The sequence below is a fragment of the Mytilus californianus genome, unplaced genomic scaffold (assembly GCF_021869535.1).
Source record: "Mytilus californianus isolate M0D057914Y unplaced genomic scaffold, xbMytCali1.0.p SCAF_12, whole genome shotgun sequence".
NCBI lineage: Eukaryota > Metazoa > Mollusca > Bivalvia > Mytilida > Mytilidae > Mytilus > Mytilus californianus.
This window is the reverse complement of record NW_026262604.1, coordinates 34,268,016-34,279,268: the sequence shown is the minus strand read 5'-3', so window position 1 is coordinate 34,279,268 and position 11,253 is coordinate 34,268,016.

Below are 11,253 nucleotides of genomic sequence, written 5' to 3'. Positions count from 1 at the left end.
ACTCTTTGAGGGGTCCGTAGGATGCCTGTTGTAAGGCTAAATTTCTGTTCCTATCCAATATGCCCACATTTTTTGCCGTGACAGTCCAAATTTTCAGGACCTGCAACCCAGTAGACCTCTATTACCGGACCTACCTATTTTATTTATTGTTAATTTGTTTTCGTCCTGAACATGCATGAAATATTTGCCACTGGACGTTAAGCAACCAATCTAAACTCTACAATGTAAATTTCTTTTCTCTAATTACTTCATTGCACATTCGTGTTATCAATGCCAACTTCCAATCAATAAAACGAGTGAGGTTAAACAAACAACAGTGAGATTTACAATTCACGTCATAGTAATGATTTTGGATTTGCTTTGTCTAAGATATTCAACGTATGTCTTAATGTGGTTGAAGAATATGACATTACACAATTTGAGTCAAAAGAAAATAACCAAACGAAATAAAGCACATTTGACGATACACCATTGTAATAAACCAATACAAGTGATGAATTATCTTTCCAGTGTATGCATATTTAAAATTGATGTGTGTCCTTGTTCATACAATTATTGTATTATACAACTGGATTTTTTCTTCGGATGTTTATCTATTACAATCGAAACTCCTGTCTCTTAAATATTCAGTTATCAATTTAAACGCACCGGCTTTTGGTGTACTTAGTGGTACAAAATATAGATATGTCCGGACTGTCTAACAAAGATAACACTTTATATTGTTTAATGTAGCCATTTCTTTATAGATAAACTTTGAAATCAAATTAAAGCAAGTAAAACATATACCTGTCCATATATTGGCACAGTAAAGCCTCAGGTTGATATATTGGTCTCTGATTTGTCTCGTATCATCAGATGATTGTAAATCTTCTGTGTCCTTGGTGTATGAATGATCATGGCCATTGTCAAAATCAATTAGACGTCTAGTAACACCTGATCTTTCCTTTACATTCACATTCAAACTAAAAGTATTTAACTTTTCAATTAATCGAACCAGAGATGATATCACTGGTTCTCTGTTAGGCGTCAATTTAAAACGTAGTTCTGATGCTGGTGTTGAGGCCACTTTTTTCTTACTATTCTTACCATTTTGAGTCTTTTAAAGGTCACCGTTTAGTTCATTAGCAGAATTTCTTATGACATGCGTTAATCTTTGTCCCATTCGTCTATTTTCACGTCATGTGATACAAAATATCGTCACGTTATTTATAAAATAGAGCGATTTATCCGCCTAGTGCATACGAGTTTATTTCTTCGTTGAACCAAAAAGGCCGAGTACTTCCGATTGGAGAACTTTCCAAGCTTGCTTTCGTCAAGCGTAAAACTGTCTTAGGGAGGTGGAAAAGACCAGTAATAGAACGATAAAAAGATAATCGGGGTTTCGCCTTTAAGATATCGTAAAATATCAGCCGCTCAAAAAAGTTCGCATTGTGGCTAGCGGCTGATATTTTACGATATCAATGTGCAGAAAACCCGATAATCCATACCTATAATGATATTCCAAATAATTTACTTAAATCGCAAACGTTCATTCCCTCCTCTCTAATATTTATATAACCTGTATAATGCTGGAAAGGCCTGTAACTTTTTTGGGAACACCCCCCAGTCCTTGGGGCATTCGCCCAATATATAAGCATGTTGAAAGAAAAGATGTAATAATGGTTAAGAGAAAAATAAACACTGAATAATTCTAAAAATGGAACATACCACGTAGAAGTTTTGGATCAGGTGAGCTAAAAACTGCATTAATACTGTAACGGGAGAGAGGTTTAGATGTGTTGATCTAGTCTATCAAATTGACTAAGCTTCCTCATTTCCCCATCTGCATAAAATGGATCAACTTTCTTCCCTGTTTTATTATCCTATGTCAAACTGTTCTTTCATGAACTGCTTATGTGTAGTAGAGAAAACAGTATTTTCCCGTTTGCCTTTCAGCGCCCATCCCATTTGATTTAAGCATTAAATAATATTTTCACTTTTTGATTGATTGATTGTTGGTTGCTTAACGTACAGTGGCAACTATTTCATGCATATTCAGGACGAGAACAAATTAACAATAAATACAACAGGTAGGTTCTGTAATAGAGGTCAACTGGGTTGCTGGTCGGCAAAAATTTAGACTGCCACGGGAAAAGTAGGGTTTATTGGATAGGGACAGAAATTTAGCCTAACAACAAGCCACCTAGAGACCCCTCAAAGAGTTGTTGCAAGGGTTTTTCAACGTACAGAGAGCGTGACACACTCTCTACATGAGGCATCGGATTTAACGTCCCCATTCTGACCGGACGAGGCTGCGTACTTGATACATCCCGCACAGCCAAACGGTCACCCCACTTTTGCAAGGGTTTTACTGCCGGTCGGAAGAAGACCTGTAATGACCATATTTCTATTTCCCAGTCACCCTTGGGGATTGATTGATTGTTGGTTGTTTAACGTCCAGTGGCAAATATTTCATGCATGTTTGGGACGAGAACAAGTTATCAATAAATACAATAGGTAGATCCTGTAATAGAGGCCGTCCGGGATGAGGTCTGGGAAATTTGTACTGCCACGGGAAAATTAGGGTATATTGGATAAGGACAGACATTTGCATTGCAACAGGCCACCTACGATCCCTGAAAGAGTTGTTGCAAGGGTTCTTCACGTGCAAAGAACGTGACACTCTCTTTACACAGGCATCGGATTTTACGTCCACATTCTGACCGGACGTCACTGCGAACTTGTACATCCCGCACAACGGACGCCCCACTTTAGCAAGGGTTTTACCGCCGGTCGGAGGAAGACCAATGTTGACCATATTTCTATCCCCCAGTCACCCTTGGGGAATACCGAAGTCAGATATCAGGTATGCAAATTAAGATGACCAAGTAGATCAATGAATACCGTTTCTTACTTCTCTTGATTCAATTGAGGACGAGGGCCACATAGTTGAGAAGAAAGAAAACTATAGTACATTTTTTTTGGAACAATGGGGTTTTGTCAGACTTGGTATCCTCACAAAACTCATTCTAGTAAGTTATTCCCGCTTAAGATACTTTACACTTATTTATGCCGATAACAGGTGTGGGGCCAAGTATTCAATTTTACCAAAGACATATGTATGACGAGATGCAAAAACCACTCTTGTAATTAATGGACCGGAGTTCAGTAGTTTTGTGATTTTACTCTTTACTACGTTGTCACAACACATAATGCCAAAGTTGGATTGTTTCCTGAGATGAATATTCCAAAATGCAAAATTTCAATAACGTGTACTAGTATAAATCATCAATAATGTCGATAAACTGAAATCAGTTGATTTGAGAAACTTTCAAACTAGATCATATGACCGCAGTAATTTGTTTGAATTATTAGGCACAGTTATAAGTTTGAATTATAAGTCTATTTATAACATTGGACCAATGATGTTGTTTTTTTCTGGGTTGAAAGAAGTTCATTTAATTTTAGCTCAGCTACAGCAGAAATTGGATTTACTTGATAGGAATTTGGAGATATTGAAAAGAAAAATAAGATAAAACTGCAGGAAACTAAAAACCGAGACAATTTAACATTGCCTTGTTTATAAAAGAAACGAATGACAGCACAAAAATCTACTTAAATGTGAATTTTAATATTAATTTAGTAAATAGACTTGCTGAACCGCTCGTTCTGCCCCCCCCCCCCCCCCCCAACTTGCTGAACCGCTCGTTCTGCCCCCCCCCCCCAACATACTGAACAAATGTCGGAAGAAGGAACCTCATCAACACAAATACTTGCATAGTAAATAACATACTAGACAATTTACATTCTGATGTAAATTTATTTTAACAAAGCTTGGACTTTCTTTGATATATTATTGTATCTGGGAGACATAAATGGTGCTCGTGCAGATGCAAAGTGTTATTTTAAAAACGAAAAAGCTGAGCATGGAAGCGCATAGGTCTATGGTACACTGTTGCACCTCTTATAAATTTTGAAACTATAAATAAAATAATGTTAATACTCCCTAAGACAAAGTTGGCAATGATGAATTGGCTATTTTAAAGTTATTTTTAGTTATATAGCTCTCAAACTGTTTTTGGCTTTGAGGGAAGGGTCTATAGCGCGGAAGTGCAAAATTGGTATATTATAATTAATATCGCTAAAGGTAAATTCATAATTAAAACGGATTTTGAAAGCTTATATAATCGTCTCTAAGAAATGTATTTAGATATGCGTTATTACATAAAAGTTTAAAAGGAAAACAAATAGAATGTATGTACTCAGTAAATGAAATTTTGGAAGGTTTCAATTTGAATTTCAATAGAATCTCACAACATTAAGAGTATGTCTTAAATCAATCTGTTCATAAAGATTATTTTTTTCATTCATTATTATAAAAATTTATGTTTCCAGAAACACGCATGTAGCTGTAGAAGAAGACACCAAATGCATTGTGTTCCAATAACATTTAATGGAACTTTTTAAAACATGCACAAAATGTATGGCTGCAACTGTTAGAAAACTACTGTACACTAATGGCTCCATGGTGAATTAAATAGCATGTAAAATGTGTTTGTATGTTCGATACTGGTTCAGTCAGCCTTTTGTTGGAAACAAACCAGCTGGACATTAATCATTATCGGCAAATGATGTTTCAATTTATGAAAATTTCTGGAATCAGCATGTCCTCTTGTATCAACCACCAATAGTTTTACTTGTACCCTGCATGGGGACATGTTTAGCACAATTACTATAACGATTATGCCATTGTTGTTGACATTCTACCTGTACAGGTTATAATTTAAATATAAATTGTGCATTAAATATTTGAATGGCTTTATTTACTCTTTAAATATTTTTGTAAGCAGTACAAATCTAGTAGGTTTTCTCATATTTTATTTTATGGTATTCTTTATGTATTGGTAATTTGTATTTGAATTATTTTTTTCCTTTCAGAGCACAGAGCAATGAAGTCAAAACAAGCTGTCATATCGAGAAAGAAGGGCTTCGAATGTGTGTCAAATCCTGTAAGCACCAGGTGACAGATAGATATTTCCTAATTAAGAATGTCATTATGATTGATTGATTGGTGGTTGCTTTATGCGCATCAGCACAAAAGAGCTATATCGCTGTGAGAGCTATTGTAAATATTATAACAAGACGGTTTTATTTTAATCAGACCAAAGGTATTTCAATTTAATAAAATTGAGTTGAAAGCAAAATTACTTATTTACCAATAAAATTTCACCAATAAGATATAATAAAAACTAAAAATTATTCTAAACTAATATAACACATTCATATTTTAGAATAAATTCCTATCTCTTTTATAAACAATTAATTAAACAATTCTTTCAACAGAAACATTATTAAATAAATCATACATATTATTAACATTTACATTAGCCAAGGCTAAAAAAGAAAAACAAAAAAAAAAAACACCTTGAATGCTAAATTTAAAATCATTCATCGTCATCATTTTTGTAAAAAAATCTAACCAAAGATGATAAATTTTGTAAATATTGATTACTGTATTTGTGTATCCCTCTTGACTGGAATAATGTGGGAAATGCCTACAATGTCCTATTACAATCAAAACAATTCATGAAACCTCAATGATCAATATATCATTATTTTTCCATGGGTTTGGCCTGTATGTATACTTTACCTCTCTGTATCCCTCAAGGTAAATTATTTCTCATTTAGGGCCAACATGTGGTAAAAATTATTTGCGATATTTAATAATAAGTTTCTGCCTTTCGACTAAACAAGATGATTAGAAGTGGTTACTTACTTTAAAAAGTCATAAATATACATAATTTCCATAATGCTACATCTTCTATGAAAAGACAAATCAGATGGTAACAGTTATTTTATCGCCCTCATTGAATGTATTTTGGTTATCATCCTGGTATATATCTTGAAATAACTATTACCAGACATATCCAGTTATGGCAGTTATGAAGTAGTAATAAAAATTCATGACTTTTTTCAGGTAATTTTTTTGGTGAAATATGGAATGTGAAAGGGGTGGTAGAGAAAAGTACCCTCCAAGGGAGTGTGAATGATTAAGTCGGAAAACAGTAGACCCAAAGTTATGAAGACGTATTAGGCAAACAAAGACTTTGGAGACAATTATTTGTCTACAAATATAATTGAGGCTTTAATGAGCTTTTTTGGCATGGATACCAGGAATGATTTTCCAACAAAAAAATGTGCTACCGACATCTTTTTATGACAAAGCCAAAGAGATGTGAATAAATATGTCGTTCCATCTTGGAGTGGTCATGTTGCAGATGACCAGGTTTTAGAAGGAATTTAGCTATTTTCACACATAATTTTGTATTTCCTTTGTATGGTGAAAACCATTCCATAGTCTATCAATATTTTTGGAAAATTTAAACTGTTGTTAAGGAATATAAAAACGTTATTATGTCAGTAAACCAACGACCAAAAGTACATGTTAATACCAGATATGACTGGTCATTGGATAAATTTGCCCGCTCACCTCAATAAGGAGCATGTGGTAAGTCAAATTCTATGAGTTATTGGTTCAGTTGATTTTTTTGGTAAACACTGTTGACTTCTAGAATTTCAACACGTCAATAAACACTCTATGATAAAAAAAATTCCCATTGCCTTCCTTCAAAACTATATTATTCAAAACTGAAGCGTACATGTTGCAAATGTATTTCACTAACTGGTTTTCATAGCTCAATTATTTCTTTTTAAAAAGACTTATCAAACCCCAATTGACACCAGCATTTCCTCAAATACAATACAATTATTCCTTAAATATACTGATATATTATCTTCTGTTTTATTTAATTATATTTTTTTTTCCAGGACCTTTGATGAAGACTTTCTCAACAGACCTAAACCAAGTGAGGCAAAACGTCCGGTTAAAGTTAATACGTCGCGCCTACTTGGACCTTTAAATCTGACATATAATTCAGCAGTGTTAATTTTAATTTTTTGGAATTTTATGACTTTAAAATTTTATTGTTGACTGTTGTTTGTTTCATTGAAGTAAAAATATACAGAATTCAATTTTATTTAAGTTCGGTTGTATACTGGGTTTGATCGCTTTGAAGTCTTTTGTGTGATTTTATTGCACACTTGTAAAGCATGGTGCTGAAAATTTAAATTACTGGGAAGGATAGGCACGTTCAATGGATAAAAGAACTTACCATGAACCAGGTGTTTGTAAACCAGGAAAGAACAGATTTCAAAGGCAATTGATGAATTGTTAATGACTTGCATGAGATAAGATAAGCACTTAAGCAGCACTAGAATTGTTATTAACTGCACATAATTTTACATTAACAAACGGAACATCAATATCATAGGAATGTCGAGCAGCGAAACTGAGGAAAATTTATCTAGATTGGAGAACATGGTTCGCAGACCTATACCGGCCAATAAATTGGATATAAATATGTGTATTCAATTATCAGACTATTCCCCTGAAGGAGTTATTTCTCAATTATTTTACTATAAGATTTTTTTTTATATCTTGTTTCACAATTGTAGAATTTTAATTTGATATTCAAGCTTACTTTTTGCACTTCCAGATAAGATTTTTGAGAAAATGAAGGAAAAACTTGTATGAGGGATTGACATTTTCTTTAAGTTGGAAATTTCAGATAAGCCAAACTTTAACTTCTATTTCAAAACTTGTCACAATGGTATTGAATGATATGACTTTAAATATAAAATGTACATTCAGCAACGTTTTTGTCTTTTCAAATTCATAATGCCTTTGGAAGTTTAGTTTGACCATACACATCAATGACTGCATGTTCAATGACATGTCTTCTTCTGGGTGTCAAACCCAATTTTCCACGTGTCCCTCGAAAGTTCTTTCCAATCGTGTCTTCGGGAGGAAAGAGTTCTGAGGAGAGTTTGTGTCTGTTCTTGTAGAACCTAAAGATCTCAAACGTAAATCAGTTGAGATCCTACATTATGTTATTCTAGACGTCGTCTGTTTTTTTTTCTATTTCAATTATTGGACCAGCTGAAATCCATTTTGCAGCTTGAAAGATAAATGGTGGATAATTTGCTAGAAACAGCGTTTTGATTGATGGTGAAGTATGATGAAATGAGTTTGTTATTGGCTGCTGACTGTTTTGAAGTTCAAGACGTTGTAAAATTCCACTGCTGCTAGTAGAAGTTGATGTTGTTGGCATTGTATGTAGCATTGTTGGTAGTTTTGTAGGTTGAGGGTTTGTTTGTATAATGATTGATTGTTGGTTGCTTAATCCAGTGGCAAATATTTCATGCATATTCAGGACGAGATCACATTAACAATAAATACAATACGTAGGTTCTGTAAGAGGGGCGTCCGGGATTAAGGTCGGAGAAATTTAGACTGCCACGGGAAATGAGGGAATATTGGATAGGGACAGAAATTTAGCCTTGCAACAGGTCACCTACGGACCCCTCCAAGAGTTGTTGCAAGGGTTCTTAACGTGGAAAGAGCGTGGCACTCTCTTTACACAAGGCATCGGATTTAACGTCCCCATTCTGACCGGACGTGGCTGCAAATTTGTACATCCCGCACAGCCAAACGGACGCCCCACTTTAGCAAGGGTTTTACCGCCGGTCGGAGAAAGACCAATGGTGACAATAATTCTATTCCCCAGTAACCCTTGGGGGTTTTGTTTAATGACCTAGGCGGTTGATGGTCCAATATGGGTGATGAAAAGGGCTATTCAGGTGTTGATTGAATAGTTGGACACGGCTCAGGAGAAGTTGTTTGCTGATATCAATATTTGATACTTGCATCTAAGACAATTCACTTTACAGGGCAAAATTAGGGTACTCGTATTATTTATCTGAAATTCTTCAAATTTGATTACGAGGACAAAATATATAATTCGACTTCGCTGTGTACAGTTTAAAGTAACCTGCAATATTGAAAATTACAACTTAATAGTACTAACAACGACAAAGTTATTTTTCATCTACCTGTGCGTGACGTGTAATCCACGTATTAATAGCCGAGATGATTGCAATTTAGAGGTCGGGGTATTCCTATCTGATGAAGAGCGATAATTTAGTCTAATATTTCCTAATTGAAACAACTTATGACCCGTTTCGTCGTTGCAGATAATTAAATAGATAGAGTAACCTTCAATAACTCATGCTGAACAACCCATTGAGGGCCTCTCAATAACTTAGAACAATGTTATAAAATAATTTGCTCAAACCAAATATGTTTGCGAACCAAAATCCGAACATACATTATTGGAATATTTGTTATCAAAATTTCCATTTGGTAAAAGATCATAACGTATGATGATGGGAAATTAAAGTGTCGTAATATCGAAATTCGTGAAGTAGCCGTAATTTCCATCACTTTGTATCAGTTTACGACAAACGGCTGAAACTGACAGATAAAGGTTAATCTGTCGACACAAAAAGTACCCGTATGTAAAATGTTTACGCCCACAAACAGCGCCACCTATATTTAATTCTACAGCGTCTTTGATAATGATGTTCCGTTCTGTAGGAAATTAAAACGTTAAATTAACTTAAACACAGAATAGTAAGGGTAGAAAACAAATTAAAAGATATATTGCACATGATTGGTTATTCAATGTGCGCAATGTCCTTTAATCCAACATTGAAAATTAGTTTGTTTCCTACGTCAAAATGGCGAATTCCTATGTTTACATTTTTCCATCAATTTGAGAGGTTACACAAATTCGTATCCAATCATTAATTTGCATATTATGTACTGTGTAGGGTAGTTTATCCAATGACATTTACTGTGACAGAGTGGCTATACGTTACCATCTATCGTTACAAAAGTGGAATGTGTATTGTGTGTATTCAATTTTACGGTAAAAAATCAATGTTATCTTCATTATATTTCCATGCATACACAAGTCATAACAGCCAATGCATTTTTATTTTAAGGTAAACAGACATGTTTAACTGTCTGCTTTTGCAAAACATAGTGTAAATAAACATGATGGGTCGTTTTGAATTCAAGCACAGCAGACAGACACGTGGTCGATCATTGATGTTTGTTTACCTAAATTGCAAGTTGTTACTATATACTTAGAAATAACCACTATTGTGTTAATATTGTTTAACAGCAGATAAAATTAATTTTACAATTTCATTTTAATACTTTCAAGAGTTATATAATACACCTTGCCTAAGAAATAGGTCTAGCTAGGTTCAGGGACTTCCTTTACTTGGTCATTATTAAAAAAATGAGGTTGTAATGATGTAAATTACCATATTTACATTACAGCATTATTTTGCATTTGATATTTTTCATATACATGTATGTACAAAGAGAACAATAGAGTATATATGAACATACATGGGTTTAATTCCCACCCTAGGCACTAATTTTTATACTTACAGGTTGGAGCAAATTAGGCAGATTGCAATAGGCCATAATGTAGTGTCTAAAAATGCTTTTTGATGTGGCCAAGTCCTCAACATCTTTTTTTCTAAGTATACAGCAGATCCTCTAAGGATCTGTAAAGGAACACTTTATATGTAGTCCTGTCTTTTATGTCTCTCTTATTTCCTTATTTATATTGTTATATTTCTTATATTATCATGCAGTTAGTTAAAAAGCTACAATTCCTCTTTTTCCTTATCTGCCTGAAAACAATGAAATGTATTAATTGTTGAGGTCTGTAAAGTGACTTATATCTGCTAACAAACTTGACAGACACATTATTTGGACTCTGGTGGATATTCTTTTGGTCTGTTATCTCATTGGCAATCATACCACCTCTCTTTATTTTAGTACATGTTAAGTATTTAAAGTACTAAGTGACTAACAAACATTAAATCATTTGAAAGAAAAATTCTGCAATGATTTCAGTTTACATATATCAACAATAAAATTGTGTCATTATGCCATGAATGTCTTGTGCAACCCCCCCCCCCCCCCCCCCAAAGGGTGACTGGGGAATAGAAGTATGTTCACCATTGGTCTTCCTCCGACCGGCACCCCCAAGGGTGACTGGGGAATAGAAATATGGTCATCATTGGTCTTCCTCCGACCGGCGGTAAAACCCTCGCTAAAGTGGGGCGTCCGTTTGGCTGTGCGGGATGTATAAGTTCGCAGTCACGTCCGGTCAGAATGGGGACGTTAAATCCGATGCCTCGTTTAAAGAGAGTGCCACGCTCTTTGCACGTTAAGAACCCTTGCAACAACTCGTTGAGGGGTCCGTAGGTGACCTGTTGCAAGGCTAAATTTCTGTCCCTATCCAATATACCCTCATTTCCCGTGGCAGTCTAAATTTCTCCGACCTCAGT